Raw genomic sequence first — 14,949 nt, forward strand, 5'->3', positions numbered from 1 at the left:
TCCAGTATGTTCCAAGTTTGATTTTGTTCCCTTTGGAGTAGAAAATGCCGTGGGGTTCAAGTGCACGAGCGCTAGTTAAGATTTAAGTTGGCTCCTGGTAGATAGTACCGGTGAACAAAGCTGGTGCTCTCCTCGCTCAACGAATACGTATCGCAATACAGGCAGTTATTGCTGTCAGCATTAAAAGTCAAGGGATCAAAGTTTTAAAATTTCTTTTAATTTATTATCTATATTTTTTAAATTATTATTATTATTACGGCGTACATTAAGACTATTGTAAATATTGTTCGTGCATAGGTATGAAGATAGTACAACGACAATCATTTGACAGTTATTATTAAGGCGGGAAGTAATGCGTGAAAATGTATAAGAATTTATTTTAAAATATTGGGATTTTCTGTAAGTCTTCTTGAAAGTTTTAATTAAAAGTTGTGATGTCATAAAATTCACATGTAATAATTTGGAAATTGAATCATTTACATTGAGCAATATGATACTTCGTGTTAAAAAACGTTTTTATCGTGTTGTGTATATCATTTTTCAATGAATCGTTTCATTTAATAATTATTAATGTAAATTATTTTAATATTGGTAAAGTGGTAAAACTATCTGGAAGGCTGCCACAATACTTTCAAGAGAAGTTGCTATCCCGATTTATATTATAATGGTTTCTAGTTTCCCATGTTTACATCACGCAATAAGGGTATTAAAAGAACTTCATAGAACTTGGGTTATGACTGAAGTCATTAGCTTATTATTCAGTACAGAGTAACAGCGCTGGTTCTTATATCGCGAAACTCCTCTTCGAACTTCCAACTCCTGTCCTGTGCCACTTACCGCCAGTTGTTGGGCTTCGGCTGTACTCCTATACCAAGTCCCATGCGGTCAAGATTCCCCAGCCGATAGACCTTGTTTTTTCCTGCAATATGGGATGCTGCGAATGCTGGAAATGTTAGTTAACAGATATTAGCATTACGTAACTCATAAGAATAAAAACGTTTTATGATAGCCGTAATAATCCTCATAGCCTAATAGCCAAATGATTCATTTAAATTATGCAAATTCATAGAAGTTATAAAACTGCCAGACTTGGTTCGATATTACTTTTGACAGGCTATAAATCTTCAGATTTAGGCTCGAGGGAATCTTCACTTTGAAACTTCGAACTCCTCTGCATTTGGTTTCTAAAATCTTTAGAAGAAGCAGAAGATAATGCCCTGTGATAAACTCAGTAAAACATGAACATATCAATCTAACTCTGTGGCTTACTACTTTTTCTTACATCATCGGTTTGATTATAGATCTTCATTAATCTATTTCTTTGCTTAAATTAATAATTAAAACAAATAACTAGTTATCCATAAATATGTGTATAACATGTGAATGGTGTAAATTTCAATTTATAAAGTCTACTTACGTCATTATAAGATATTAATGAATGCGTGTAATATAATTAAGTAGTTAAAAATATTGTGTAAACGCAGTGCATTATACTTTTAACGAACATGTTTATTGAGACCCCGTTTGGCGCCAGCACTCGTCACAGTGCGTGTGAGTCGAAAACCATAATTAATTACAATCATTATTCATGGCTTTTAAATCACAATTTTGTCACCCGATAGTATCTCTAATGTATCTCTCTCTAAGCTTGAACGCATTAAGTAGGACTTGTGATAATGTTTTGCAATATACAGCTCCTATTTTAATTGATTTCAACACCACAAGGAGATGAGTAACGGACATTTCTTGCGCTGAAATGGCTAACTGCGCCGCGAATTGCGCTTCCTTCAAACTTGCCAGATTGCTTTGATGTTTAACACATCTGACTGGTAAAACTATTTCTTGGTAAGCAAATTGCTTTACCGCTGTTGTATATTGACTTACAATTGTAAATTGTCTAACTGAAAATTTTTCGTATCTCGTAGCTCGCTGAATGTTAAATAAAAACTATAGCAGAGTAGTAAAACTAGTATGGATTGGTATTCAATGGTAGCGAGTAAGCGCAATCACGTCGAATCAAATGGAAATATCAAGTCAAATGGTAAAAAAATATGTTATTTCATCAGATCATTCACGACAATCTTAAAAATATCTATTGAACAATCTGTTGAACGAGGGTCGCATTTAAATATATTCTATTATTTTGTACCTTTAAACTGTTATTATGTATACAAACGTTGATGTATAGTAGACGCTTGATGAATTGAAATAGACAATTGAAGTTACAATTTATTCTGCTCTGTGCTATTAGAATTCTTAACGAATGATTGGACCTTATTTACTAAATATGTGGCAAAAAATCTCCTAATAAGTATCGGGATTAATTGTTTTAGAACTAAAAATATTTTATTTTTACTTAGACCTGCATTTTTGTCGTGCTTCTGAAAATAGATTTTGCATTAACCCGCGCAGGCGCCTTATAAAAAAAAAGTTTTTTTGACATTTTCTTATTTAATGTTGTCGTAGTTTTAAAAAGATAACAACATGAATATTTTAATATTAATTCATGATTGTTTTAATGCTCTTTTATAAATCTTTCATATTTTAACAAAAAAATGTGACAAAAGTAACGACTAGTAACAACTAGTTTCTCTGGAGGAAAATAATGCCACTGTGGGATTACGTTAGGGTAACGGGGGGGTAACCAAGACCGCCACAGATGACAATGCTATTGGATAGATGCAGAAACCTACTTTTACTGTTTCTTACTTCTTTCTTAATACGCCACATTGTATTAATTACAAAACCCATTCTTAAAAAATAGTTAAACATTACTAAATAAACATTGTTAGATTTTATACACACCTTTGTCCTGTTACTTTTCAACGTGTTACTTTTGCCTACGCGGTCGAAAGTAACAAGTTATAAATTTAAAAAAACTAACCTACCTAATCAGAAATCAAGGATTATGTACAAAATTTTACTTATATACCGTCTCATAGCGAACTATTAACGAATGTAAATTTTCAAAGTAACATTACCGTAATTGGGACTTCATTTATCCTTTTTATTCTACATGGAGGAAATCGCGGTGAATCATGTCGAGTTTTCTGAAGAACCTTTTTGCTATATGGCAGAATGCTACTAAATAAGGTGAAGTAGCTGGATACTTAAGATACGCTTAGAAAAAGGTTTTTTACACACTCATGACTATATATAGACACTATCTTGTAATACGAATAACTAGTATATTTTTGGAACGTTTTCAAAGTCCTTTGCTCCAAAAAGTAGGTACTTGCGCAGACACTTCATCTGACAAAAATAGTCCTTAACTAGAAAGATGCCTATTCAATTCTTGGTAAAGAGAAATTAGATTATATTTCAAATTGCTTTATTTATTGACCAAATAATGTAAAACAAGGTCACATTCGAGACAACACTTTCATGTATTCTAATTCATGAACTTTCTATTCTAATTGACATAAAAATAAAAAACTACCGGAAGAAACTAAGTAGATCAAAAAAAATACACATTTAGAAATCGAGTTTGTAATCTGTTTTAAAACACTGTAGTCTGTAGCGAAAAAAACACAGTTGAATATGAATTAATAAAAGGAAATATTCTACTGAACACTGTTGTTTTTACCTGGAACCGTCAACAAAAGGCGCCAAATGATGTTTGTATGTCAAGGCAAAACAAGTACATATTATCAAATTAACTTTTGTTTCGTACAATAAGTTTGATGGGTATCTATGCAACTTTTTGAAAGCGACATACGAACATTAAAGTTCTAGCTTTAAGAAAACTTTAGTGTTTCTTGCTGGCTTTTGTATTGAAATGGGATAAACTACTGTTTAATCAGTTGCCATCGAAAATTCGCAATATTAGCGTGTTTGACAGATTCAAGGGGGCATTAAAAATGCATGTCAGAGTTAATCTAGTGGACTAAAATTGGGATGTGTATCTCACTCGTATATACATAATATTAAGTTTCTCATGTAAATAAAATATAATTTTGTAATGAGTAATAAAGTTCTTTTCATCGTGTTTTATAGATAGTAGGATTGCTCCGCGTTTCGGTAGCACGCGTTGTTTAAACTATACCTATAAACAATAACTTAATCCTGCACTAGATATATTATATATAAATATTTTAAGTTTGGTAGGTTTTAACTTTTAGTTATCTGATTAATATTGATTTTAAACGTAGATTGAAATACACCTTTCTTTACTAACAAAGTGTTAAATTACCAATAAGGATCGTGCATATTGTGTCACAAACACATTAAACTCAAAGTAATATTGAAACAGAACAAGTTTATAATATAAATTGTATTTTGTCTTATCTTGATTTTGTTTACATTGACAGCGCTGCTGTTTTAAAACTTGTTTTAATTTTATCTTCGTATTGCTTCAGATACGCTTCACTATGCACAATAAAAAGTATAGAATGTTGCCGAAGTATTTTTGATTGAAAACTTGCAATTTAATTGACGTTTCTTGAACATAATGACTTGGGAGCGAGAGGCAACGTGATTCTTCTCAATGAAAACATAAAAAGCCTTGGATAACCGCATTGAACGATGAATTACTGGTAAATCACGATTATGTTTTGTTTTAACACGATCTTGTTTGTTTTGTTTGTTCGTGAGCAAAGGATTTATAATAATTTATCTACATCTATTATTATGTTTAAGTTTATAGTATACATATTTTTATAAGGCTTCAAGGTAACATTAATATGATAGATACAGATTAAAAAACAATATTGTTATATTGAACAAATAATTTGTAAAAGATTTACAAATTATTCCTTACAGCGTGACGTATAATTTAAATAATATAACAAATTCGTGTATCGTTTTTCATTAAGTTTAATTTGAAATAGTAATTAAACTTTTCGTATTGAGAAAATAATACTACCTTATCAGGTACTAAAGCTATTGCAGGAATTCGCAAGAGTTATTAATTATATTCCCTGTATTTTTCACTCCTCTAATCAACATTTTAATTGACCCGCCAATACCGTATAATCCCGTCTTATTATCTAAATTCTTCGTCATGTCAATAACAGGACTAAATAGAAAGCGGACAGTGAACGGATCAACGGCACAATATTGATGCATTCCGGGGGACAGAGCCAGTCTCCATGTAAGGAAACCGCCCTGGACGGTAACTGTACACAGAGAAAAACCACTCTTCTAATTACTGACAAACTATTGACCGCTACGTCCTTATTCCGGACAACGATGTTTTTGTTAGGTGCCTTAATCTTTAAGCCAGGTCCGATCCACAAACCCCAAACGAATTTGTATGGGAATGACATTAGTTCACGCTTTGACACGTGACCATTTCCATACAAGGTCTATGTTTGAATTTATTTTTAATGAAAAAACTGCAATACCGACTGGCGTCTACTGTGATATTAATAGGAGTAAAAAATTGAAAAATGTATTACTTTTCCAATGAGGTTTATTTGCAACATTACATTAATAGCCGGTACAGTGTATACCCAGGTACGATGCAAAAACTTTTAGTTGTTTGCAATTCAGGGAATTTATTTTGTATGAAAAATGACAATTCGTGTCGACAAATTTTATTCCAATTTAGTTTTCGACTTTCTACTTACACTACTGTTAAGGCGTCTTGACTAAACCCCCACTTTCGTGTGAGTGATATTTTATATACATATTATGCAAATATTTGAAAAAAAAAATATTTAAAAACATTGGTTCCTCTGTGCCAATCTGTGGGAGTCATAATTTGATATATTTTGTCTTGATGATAAAAATTAAGGTTAATGTCTAAGGTCTTAGAAAGTAACGCATGAGAATGTAACGCCTAAAACTTCTCAGATATTTCCTTTAAGACTATTAATTTTTGTTTATTGATACATTAAAATGTTAATTAAAATGTATTATCTCATTAACGAATATATATTCAGTTATGTAGTAGAGTTAAGTAAATAATAATATATTAAATCAATAGTTTCTCAGTTCTACAGTCGCTGATATAGGCTTCAAATAAAATAATTTCAAATGTCATTTTAACACAAAAAGCTCAAATAATTCATTGTGTGTAAATCGGAATAATACCTATGGTCGCATGCGCAACTGCGGAACTACGTTATGTGGTCAACCGGGTGTTTTTCGTCGAGTACGTGCTCAGACAGTGCAAAACCAGTAGCCGTATAAATGAATGAGATAAACCTGTTTAAATTCTACATTTAAATTCAACTAAAAACCTCGCCCCGTCAATCGACATTGAATTACAATGGCTGTATAATTTGGCTAAATTAATGTCGCTAAAAAACTTATTCACTAAAGATAAGCGCTGAGACAAACTGAATATTACTTAATTTGGAAAATTATAATGCAGTGAATCGGTATTTCGTGTTTAAAACTTGCCGTTTTAGTCACGTAGTTCACTCAGTGGCTTAAGAGTGTGTTCCTAATCTCTGAGGGCGGGCGTTCGAGTTACAGCTGGGCACTAATTTACATTTACATACATTGAAGCTACCTTAGTGTCTCAATCACGAAAATCAATGTAAGTGTCAGACACAGAAGACGCTATTTGTCTATAAAATTAAAATGATCGATAGAGCCAAGATAGGATTGTTGCGTTACTGGTTTTTTTTTTTATATTTTAGCTAATGTCCTTTTGAATGACGCTAATATTATATGCGAAATTCTAGATAAGTAATTATAATTATATAACTAGTCTATCCTACTAACTAGTTTATAAAGCAAATGAACCTACTGTAGTGGAATTTGAAATCATACCTCACTCGCGGGACAGAGAAAAAAAGTTCGTAGAGGTTAAGTTATTTGAGAATATTTTAAAGATAATCCATATATTGGCTATTTTTATAGCTTGTTATTATAAAAAACGATTTTAAATATTCTAAAATCTAACTCATTACTATTATTTTAACCGTAAATATACGAAAACCCCGATTTTTTACCATTCAACGTAATATAAATGTCTATTATAAGTTGGGATTTAAAAAGGTGTTTATTCATATAACAATGCATTACAATGTGTAAGATTTAGGAAGTCTTTTTTTCTCAATTACATTTATTCTGATTTTTTTTACAACTGTTTACACAACTTCTCCCAAATTATTTTTTGTAACTACTTCTTAGGTCTCATTATCATCTCCAACTCTGCTTATGGAGTGTTCAAAAGCCAGACATTTAATTTTTTTTAATTGTGGACGAGTAGATATTAAGCAGCCTATTTAATTTATTGTATATGATCTCTACCTACATATTGCATCTGGCGAAGTGTGTAAACTTTAAAAAACAAAATAAGGCTTGACCGTAGCAATTTTTTTTACACTTCTATATAGGATTGTAAGGTTTACATGAAATTGTTGTGCGAATACTTTGAACTAATTAGTGTTATTTAGTAATTAGTAAGACACATTTATATCCTTTACCCTATAACTAGGTGATTCTAGTATGCCCACTCAGATGTGACAACGAAAAATATATACCTGTTGAGTGGGAGAAATATTTCCTCATTTATCTATAGACTTCCGTCGCGCCATCTGTACATAAAAAAGTAACCTGAATAAGCTTTGAATTAATTTATTAGACCTTGCCAATTAAAATTATAAAATATTAGGTCCTTACATATATGAAATTGGCGTATTTCGTACTGGCCACTTTAATCACGATGTTCTCCTCTTTGGTAAGGAATTCCAAATTCAAATTTGTACAGCTATTTACTCATGTATTTGTGCTTCGACGACCGTCTTTCATTTGTTTTTTTTTCTGTTTGCGTCACTCATTTTGCAAAATGGAAAACTTAAAGTATCGCATTATTTACGAGTACGAGTTCCGCCGTGGCACTAGTTGGCACTGCAGGCTGCGGTGTTAGTGATAAAACTGTTTTAATTCACTTGAAGCAAATTGGGATGAATGGGATCAATGAACTACCTATGAGATGGCAAAAGTGCATAGAAAACAATGGTTCATACTTTGATTAATTAAATATATTATATTTAAAAATATTCGGCTTTTTGTTCATACAAAACGCCAATTTCATATGTAAGGACCTAATATTAATTATTTATTTGAGGGTTAAACTAGGTAAGTAATAAAAAACCTTTTTTACATTTAAATTTAAGAACACAGATATACGTAACAAGTCTTGCCTAGGAAGTAATTTATATCACTAACTGAGAAGCTCTATTTAAAAGGTAACCAAACAAACTTTGACGCTAAAGCTGCATTAGGCATGCTTGTGAAGCCTAGATGAGGTCTGTTAGGTCAAAGGCCACAGACGTGGTCAGGCCATCAGGAATTATATCAATGAAACGTGATCTTGTGATTTCTATGTTAATCCATAACTAATTATAAATGCAAGGACTATTATATTCTCTACTAGATAGGATTAAAATTGCGTTTGATCGATGACAGGTCTCTATTATAAATAGTTATTAAGATTCATCATGGCATATTGGCTGTATAGAGCAGAGGCGATAAAAGCTTGCATAAACTAATCTTGATTATAAAAAAAAATCTCTGCCGCTATTTATCAACCAGATCAAATGTAAGAACCGTCGGTAAAACTCTTATAACAAACTCTTAAGTAATGAGAGACAGACACCGTTAGGGATAGAGAGTCAGCTCCAAAAGCTACCTGAGCTTGATTTATTCGGTAGCGAACTGATCACTTTGTTAAACGCTCATCATCCGTATTGTTAAGCGAATAACTATTTTTTGATAGGTAAATAACTAGTAAAACGTAAATTTGTGTTGTAAGTGTAATATTCTATATATCTAATCTGTCTATTAAAAAAATATGTTTACCATAGTTGTCATGTGTTTAAGAATAGATAGATTATAATTTATACTGTAGAAACAGATATATATATATCATGTGGTATGCTTTAATAAAATAAATAAAAAGATGCTACTCTCCTGAACATGATGCTCCGACATGAGCTACCGACCTAGGAGACAGATAAATGGGTCTCTTCAACGGGCCATGTTTTTCTGCAATTGATGGCTGCAACACAGTGGCCCGGCAACATTGCAAACAATAGCGGCCACACTATACAATATTGCAGTAATGTCCCGGCCATATAGCCAAACATGTTTTGTATAGCTACTTATGGCCGATATTGCCCCGATGTGTTGCCGGACGATCGCTAGGCTTTCGCATTCAACTGCAATATTGCACAGCCAGTTCTATTGTTGTTTCAGTCACTCTCTTTGTTATGGCACAGTGTATCCTTTTTTACGCGACATGAAGTATGCCTGTTGCTATTTTCTGTGTTTTGCAACAGCTGCATATTGAGGTTAGGGTACTACTAAAATGACTACTACGTGGTCTAACGAGCCTTCTATCATAGCTACACACACCTCTCGAATAATAGTAGAAGAATCTGACACTCGGAACAGGTACATCAAACTTTTAAACGAATCTCCAGTTGCCAAAAACCGTAGAGTTATCGCCAATCTCGTGGTAACAGGTATTGCTGTTCTTAAGTTTGTATCATTTCTTTTTATTTTTGGTCCAATTCTGTTTAAAAGAAAGTCGAAGTCGCCTTTTGATATTCTAGTAATGTTTAGGAATAATTAATTATCAAGGCTAGACTTAAATTGTCTACAGTTTCACGCCTATTTAAGTAAGGTCGAATCCACAATATCTTCTTTTTCTGTTTCTTTTTAAAATAATATAAGCTGCTGCGACAAGTGTGATTTTGTCAGCCATTGTTGCCGGTTTGTGTAGCCCGTATATGAGTCTGCATCATCGGCTATACTATAGCAGACATATTGCAACACATGGCCCAGCCATAGATTGCTCGGCCATCAGTTGCATTAAAATATTTTTGGGATGGCCGGGCAATTACTTACCAAATTAATTACCAAAAGTGCAGCCATCAATTGCAGCAAAACGTGGCCCGTTTAGAAGCCCCATTAGAATTGAATTTGAAATGTTTTGTTAATCATGAAAACTATATCACCTCTTTCGTCGTTTCTGTTTTTACCCTGTAATGAAAACAAACAGATGAGTACTTTACGACGAAGTAATTAGCCTTAGTTATTTTCTGTATTTCTTAACTAATTCCTTAATTTTAGATAAATAAATAAGTGATGTCCAAAGCAGTCGCAACTGTAACCACAACATTACTATTATTAAAAATTTATAAGCGCATTTCTTTCAGTACTCGAAATTGGCAGGATTTATTGTTTTATCACCGAAGCGTTTTAATCTAAGTTATGTTAAAGCAGCTATTAAGATTTTCTCTTTTCAAATACATAAAGCATTGGTGGTCTAGGGGCTTGCGCTTGCAATCGCGTCCATGCGTCGGGTTGTCGATTGCGAGGGGGGGCGAAGGCTGACCATGCGTGATACGCGTGAACGCATGCTACTTGTGGTGACTGTCGTACTTGAATTCGTGTATGCGGTGATGTTAGTTATTTTTAACTATGTATTTTTGCGTGTTTTTCCCACGAGAATGTAAGTGCGTGCTCCTATTTCACCATGCCTCCTGCTGATCTCATGTGGAACATGGTGTGATGGTTGCAGCTCCTTACAAAGTTGTGTAATACAAAAGAAACTTGGAGATTAAAAAGAGTGGCGGAGAGTTTATTGCCAGTTCTTTTCTTCCGTTTTACGCCCTTGATTTGAGAACTAGCAGTAAATGTATAATTAGAAGCATTTAATGTATATTTATTTTTCGACGTTCATAAGTGTACATTGGTACTCAGTTATTGTGACAACAGAATTGTGTTACCTATATGAATAAATGATTTTTGACTTTGACTTTGATTCTCAACCCTGAAATCGTGCGTTCCAATCACGGCATCACTGGAGTTTACTTTCTATGTGAACAATTAACACCCGCTCGTACGGTGAATAAAACCATCGTGATGAAACCGACATACCTTAGAATCCTTAAAAGTATATCGCGTGGCTGACACACGCTGATCACAGCTTAAAAAAGTGATAACGAAACAGATCGCCACTGATTACTACTGCAAAACTAATATACAGCTTATGGACGAAGGATTTAAATAACTGAAGCAATTACAGGCATGTAGTTAGGTTTATTAATGATATATATTCTTATATAAATCATATTCTAGATATATAAACGTTGAAGCTTAACAACTTTCAATACGATGTTATTAAAATGTCCAATCAGTGAGTACGGTGAAACAAGACGTTTACCGCATTAATAAGGTATTTACAAGAACATATGGACACTATAGATATTTTCTCGTCAATCAATAACTTCAAGATCTTGTGAGAACTGGGGCATTCTTGTATAAGACTTTCTATAATATTAAACTTATTATAAATTTTAGGAAATAAAAGGTTTAAAATACAACTTAGCGAAGATTTCAGCGATGTTCCCAGATGAATCGAAGGACATCAATATTGATCCACAGACATGACCAGGGATATACAAAGATTTAGATATTGTAAAATCTACTGTATTTAGAGTTTCCATATGTAGACATATTTTAGTGATATGTAACGAAGAAGAATATAGGAGTGTGTGAGTACGACGAAATCGACGTTTCGGTGGAGATTTCAAGCCCGGCAAGACCTTCAGTAATGAAGACTATGAAAAATAAGAGAATGACTTCTAATTCTATGTGCAATTATATTACTTGATGTTGAAGAGTCGGAGTCCTTAGCGTAGTTGTTTTAGGGTTCTAATCAGGATTCTGAAGTTTTAATTCCGTGTCATTAATAAAATACTTTTTGATTTCTTCAACATCAGCGAAACAATTACACAAATATGTGTCTGCACTGAGCTCCTGGAATATTCAACACTTACGGGATCTCATTTCGCGTTATCCGGACAAGACATAAAACTTTATAGAAACGAGGTCAGTAAAGAAAACATTGTACTTCAAAATAAACGCTGCACGATTATCAATGGAAGCATGATCTATGGATTATAGGCCGCCCACGGAGCAACATCGTTGCTATCAAAACACGGTCTTTAACTTTCAATCCTTATCATTTCAGATTTTTTTTTTATATACATTCAGATTCATACCTATTCGAAGTAAAATAATGAAGATGGAGTTGCGGATAAAGAGAAAACCTCATTTATAGTGAAGAGTACCAACCAACTATTAGGTTTCGCCTTCCATTAGTATTGTATAAACAAAGGGACTGGACTGAAACGCAGACGCTATATTATGGCAATATATACAGCCAGTTTATTTATGTAAGAATCGAATCGAATCGTAATCCTTCAGGAATTTTAAAGTCGGCAGAATAAGTATTAGTCAAAGTAAATGCTTCCCGAATTTTGCAATTTGCTCACAGACAAGGTTGCGTTCCTTGCACTTGTAAACTTATTAAGATTCAATCATTGACAAACATTGTATTTCTGAAGTATCTATAGACATCAGTCACATTGCAAATGCAGTTGAAGCCTACGCGTTCCCTTCACTTTTGCCTACTGTGTATATTACATAAATATGAAGCAAATATGTTACGATACTAAAATCAACTGGAATAATTAATTTTCTCTACTTAATACCTAACAAGACTAAAATGTCACTTGTATTGTGAAACCGCCAAGTATATAATTATAATATTATCAATTACATTTCAATTCAAGATAGCTAAATTAAAATATAATTTAATGCTTGTTTGGCATTAAGTAAATTTAAGGAGTCCGATTTCCGAAAAAAATATATAATCCAGTTTTAGTGAAAATTTTAACGAAAATCAATTTATTTTAATTATAATCAATACATACGAAAAAAGTCGGATCCAAAAATAACAACAAAATAAATAGTCAAATTACTATTTCATCATCTGAAAGTATGATTAAGTTAATGCTTTTATGATTCGTGAGAATTTATAATAAACAAGATGAATATTAATTCGATAACTATAAGTTAAGGGTCGTATATTTCTAACAAACATGGTTAAATATCAAACAAACATTCCATTTCAGAGTATTTCGGTCTGAAGTGTTCCAAAGGTTGCATATTTGCAGTATTTCTATAGTACTATTTGTAGACAAACTTAAATTGTAGGTTTCAAGTGCTGACTAGATTCCAACTTGTTGATTAATCATGAGTGCGCCATGCCCCGTCGCTAGAGGCGCTTTACTCATTCTAATAAAGGCTCTAAAACCACTAGAATTTCCAAAAGGCCTTGTGATCTGTCCACCTGCGCTGGCGCCGTACCAATTTATTAGTACTATAATTAAAATTATTGTAACCAAAAATTTATCAAACTTGTGTTATATTTCACTGATAATATTGATTTCGGATTTATTTTTCGAAGTTTATTATGAAACACTAATTATATTTAAATGTTTGGAAAATACATTATTGATTCCAATTATTAATAACCGCGTAAATATGGTACTTTAATGAGGAGGTAAGGAGGTAGAGACAATACAGAATAGAAGAGTTTTGCCGCGCACCACCACTATGTGGAACCAGCTGCTTACTGAAGTATTTCTGAAACAATTCGACTTAGAGTCCTAAAAAAAGCGTACCAATTCTTAAAAGGCCGGCAAAGCACTCGCAAGCCTATGGCATTAAGAGAGGCCTCCGGCGGCGGTAACACTTAACATCAGGTGAGCCACCTGCCCGTTTGTCCCTCTCAAAATAAAAAATCTAATGTATATGTCGTTGCCAATCGTACAATTGAGCACTTGTTAGTCATTTTATCTCAATCTTCTGTTCTTCAGTTGGCTGTTAACAACTTGCATTGCCGGGTATCTCGGGTCGGGAGTCGGGTCACTAGTCTAACCAGATCGTCGGCGGATGTGTTGCCGGTCTACTACCGTACTTTCCGCAACCACTACTACCAGCCTGTCTCTTGCTTATGCCAATCATAATAATATCCATATAACAGTCTGCATAAACTGTCCTGTAGTCGCGATTCATTGAAGTTCTCTTTCATTTGTAATTCTTTGGATCCAGCTGATGCGAAGTATTCGGCGGTAACATCACATCTCAAAAGCTTCGAAGCGCCTTCTTTTGTTTCTTACAATTAGACAAAAATAAGTATACTCGTGAATAACGCTGCCGTCTCACCTATGCCTTCTTATGCTATAGGACTAACTACTTCATGAAGTAATAACATTTTACAATTGGCCTAAGACTATGTGCCTGGATTACATAAATGCACTTCAAAATGGACATAACTAGTGCAATAATCTCTAGAGAAATAATTGGCCAGTACCAAATATGTAATCTGGCGACATGCGGCACCTTGTGTTCTATTTATAGAACAAATCGTCCTTAAATAAATCAGGAATAAATTACTTTTCGCACATTTATTTAATGCACGCCAAATTAACCCGTAATCACATGTATAGTGATGTCAAATTGCTAAAGATATTGCGATAGACTAGCCGCCTACGTACGTAATGGGCGTTGAAATATTCAAATAATGTTGCTTGGCCCAAACAATTACTATGGAATGTAAATGTATTTTGATTTCAACACGCAATTATAAGGTATTAGATGTTAAATTGAATAGTCTTACGTTATCTAAGTTGTATCTACTTATATGTGATGTACCTGTTAGACGCGAATCGAGTTCGTAGAATGAGGAAAGAAAGTTATTTTTCTCATTTCAATAACATTCTAAACTAATATCATAACAATACTAATTATACTGAGCGCGGCAATGTGCTTGGATAAACCAAGCTTTTTTCTAGCTTATCTTATTACCTTAACAAACTATTTAAACACAATCATGAAGTAAATGTCCTATTTATTATAATAGCTTAATATTCTGGATAGAATATTGTATATGTCTGTTGCAAATCTCCAAAACTTTTAACCCTTAGAACTAACATAATCAGCGAAATATAGCCCCATAGATAGACCCATCAAAACACCGTAATCTTATAGTACACAAAACAATGTATGGAGTTGCTTCTATCATATATTCAAATCAGTCTAATCGTTCAATTGTTTTATCCCTAATCAAATATGAAGTGCCTTATTACTGTATAATATATTCCCATATGAACAAAGTCTCAAAGACAAAGA

This window comes from Pieris brassicae, chromosome 5, assembly GCF_905147105.1.
Source record: "Pieris brassicae chromosome 5, ilPieBrab1.1, whole genome shotgun sequence".
NCBI lineage: Eukaryota > Metazoa > Arthropoda > Insecta > Lepidoptera > Pieridae > Pieris > Pieris brassicae.